We start from the raw sequence: 3499 nt of genomic DNA, 5'->3' as shown, positions 1-3499 counted from the left end.
GCTGTGGAGTGTGGGAGCTGTGGACGCCCTCCACTCTGTGCCCCACCAGCCTCAGCTCCGTGACCTGCCAGCCGGCTGGAATCACAGAGATTAGCAAGTGGCTGCCCGAACTGTTTTCCAAAGGATAAACAGTACAAGTCATTGAAACAGCAACTCACCAAGAAAATCCCATTAAAAAAAAAAAAAGATTTTGTTAATTTGAGGCACCTGGGTGGCTCAGTTGTTGGGTGCCTGCCTTCAGCTCAGATCACAATCCCAGGGTCCTGGGATTGAGCCCCACATCAGGCTCTCTGCTCAGCGGGAAGCCTGCTTCTCCCTCTCCCACTTCCCCTGCTTGTGTTCCTTCTCTCGCTATTTCGAAAGAAATAAATAGGTAAAATCTTTAAAATATATATACTTTTTGTTATTTTAAAGTAACCTCTACACCCAAACTCAGAATCCTGAGATCAAAAGTCACATGCTCTACCAAATAAGCCAGGCAGACACCCCAAGAAAATCCTATTGGTCTGGGGGGGACACAACTTCCAGCAGCCACAAGGGTGCTGCTGTTCAGGTGCCCTCTGAAATGAGCTCTTTCTCAGAAGGTTTTATGTAGATTCTGTGCACTGATGGGGAAACTGCAAAGCAAACTCAAACACAGCACTTCTCAGTTAAAAAAAATAGAGGCCAGCAGAATTGCAGAAGAGAGAACTCGAACTAAAGCTTGTCAGCAGTAGAGCCCAGCCCCCATGAACACTGTCTCTGTTGTTGCTCTGAACTCAGATCTGGGTGTCTCCAGAGGAAAAGATAAGCCAGTCATGGCCTCTAACTTGAAAACTGGAAATGTGGTGAAAGGTTCAGAGGACAGGAACAAGAAATCACTAAGGTAGCCTGTATTTGCAAATCAAGTCAGTTCTTCAGCACCTGTCGTGAAAGAATGGTCATGATGTGGGACGTACATGGTCCTTCACAACCAAGGCCACAGTTCCTAGCCACACCCTGGTGGTCACTGCATTGGCTATGAGTCCAGACATGTCACAGCTGTGTCCTGGCTCTTGGGACAGCACCCTGCTTCTGTGGGATGTTGGGACTCGTGTACAGAGAGCCTCCGCCTCTAGGAACCCAGTCACTTAGCTGCGCTAGGTCCCCCAAGAACAACATACACTTAGACTTCTGAAGATAAAACCATCAGATTATGGACAGTCGGGGGCTGCAGGTGCCTCATGCATTTCCTACAAAGCAGCAATATTCAGACTTCTGCAAGGTCAGCAAGGACAGACACAAATATGTGTCCTGCAGCAACGGCTTTGGAGGGGAAGGCTGTGAAGCCACATTATGGAACATAAGGCAGACATGGAACAGAAAATGAGAATATAAGGGCATTTCCAGACTCTTGCATCCTGCATCTTTCTACCAAGAGCACTGGCCTCAATGCCTATAATTGCTACTTTATTACATGACATGATTGCAGAGTCACATTTTGGAACCAATATATTGGAGCCTGCTTGTTCACCTTGTCCCTGGATAGATTAGGACCTTTGACTTCCCTGGCTGTTGGTGACACTGTCTCCTTATAGTATGCAAGTTTCAGCAGAGGAATTCACCTGCTCAGAGGGGACCACATCTGAGGGCTGGAATTGCAGGAAGTGGCAGATTTCTGAGGCCAAGTGTCATTTCACTGAACAGTATCAAACCATGGCCAGTCAAAAATAAAAACAAAAGCAAAAAAACCTTTTAGCAAAGCAATTATGGAGGAGAAATTTAATCTACTAGAGAGCTATTTTTGAGGGTCAGATTGTAATCTCAGGGTCGTATTTCAAGCCCCATGTTGAGCTCCACTTAGAAAAAAAGCCTACTGGTCTTAAAAATGATTATAGTAAAGAATAATAATAATACAAAAATTAATAAAATGCTTATAGCAAGCCTTACCATTCATGGAAAAACATTAAAATCATTCTCTTTAAAATCAGTAATAAGGCAGATCCACTATTGTCTCTCCCATTCAACATCATATCATTGTCCTAACTAGCATATTAACACAAGAACAGACATTTATAAGGATCAAAGAGGAAGAGACAAAAATATTATTATCCACAACTGATATGATGGTCAGCTTTAGAGTTTCTTACATAAAAGAACTGTTAGACTAGGGGCGCCTGGGTGGCTCAGTGAGTTAAGCCTCTGCGCTCCACTCAGGTCATGATCTCAAGGTCCTGGGATCAAGCCCCGCATCGGGCTCTCTGCTCCGCAAGCAAGGAGCCTGCTTCTCCATCTCTCTCTGCCTGCCTCTCTGCCTACTGATCGCTCTCTATCAAATAAATAGATAAAATCTTAAAAAAAAAAAAAGAACTGTTAGACTAACCACTTGAGTTAATAAAATGACTTAATAGTGTACCTAGACACAAAATAGATATACAAAAATCAAGCATATGCTATACCCTGGTTAGGAAATGTAATTTTTTTCCTTTTTTTAAGAAAATGTAATTTTAAGGGGCACCTGGGTGGCTCAGTCATTAAGTGTCTGCCTTAGGCTCAGGTCACCATCCCAAGGTCCTGGGATCAAGCCCTGCCTTGGGCTCCCTGCTCAGTGGGAAGTCTGGTTTCCCTCTCCCACCGCCCCCACCCCGCGCTTGTGTTACCTCTCTCACCATCTCTCTCTCTGTCAAATAAAATCTTTAAGTAAAAATCTGTAAAAAAAAAAAAAAAAAACTTTTTAAAAAATGTAGTTTTAAAAAGATAACCAGAGAAAAAGATATACAAATTACCCATAAAAATATGACAAAACAAAACAAAACAAAAAAAAAATGACAAAACATTCAACTTCATTTATGATTAAAAAAATGTAAATTAGGGCACCTGGGTGGCTCAGTGGGTTAAGGCATCTGCTTTTGGCCCAGGTTGTGATCCCAGAGTCCTGGGATCGAGTCCGATGTTGGACTCTCTGCTCAGCAGGGAACCTGCTTCCCTTCCTCTCTCTCTGCCTGTCTCTCTGCCTCTCTGTCAAATAAATAAATAAAATCTTTTTAAAAAAATTTAAAAAATGTAAATTAAAAATACAATGAAATATTATCTCTCATTATCAGATTGCCAAAAATTCAAAAGTTGACAACACGCTGTTGGTGAGGCGGTGAGGAAAAAGTCACTCTCATACATTGTGAGAGAGAATGTATAACAGTGCAACCCCTCTAAAGGATTATTAGTCATTATCTAACAAAAATACATATACATGTACCCTTTGACTCAGCTATGCATTTTCGAGATATTTACCCTAAAAAAGTACCACCACAAACATTAAACAATATATATATATAAAGTAATTCATTCAGGCATTTTTGTAGTAGTAAAATATTGCAAATACAGTTTGACAAACTATGCTTCATACATATAATAAAGAAATGGAATTGTGAAAAAGACCGATGATTTCTACAGACTGATACAGAGAGATTTGTAGGTATGTTGTTAAGTGCAAAAGGGTCTATGATATGCTACTTTTTGTATAAGAAAGTAGCAATATTTGTTT

General features: G+C 41.3%; 1 pseudogene; it reads left to right on the top strand.

Moving 5' to 3' along the window:
• Nucleotides 1–545: 545 nt before the first annotated feature.
• On the top strand, nt 546–1640 carry LOC116592555 (annotated as a pseudogene).
• Nucleotides 1641–3499: the final 1859 nt, after the last annotated feature.

The sequence above is a fragment of the Mustela erminea genome, chromosome 6, assembly GCF_009829155.1.
Source record: "Mustela erminea isolate mMusErm1 chromosome 6, mMusErm1.Pri, whole genome shotgun sequence".
In the NCBI taxonomy this organism is placed as follows: domain Eukaryota; kingdom Metazoa; phylum Chordata; class Mammalia; order Carnivora; family Mustelidae; genus Mustela; species Mustela erminea.
Note: the sequence above shows the minus strand (reverse complement) of the source record. Positions and strands in the feature narration are given on the sequence as shown.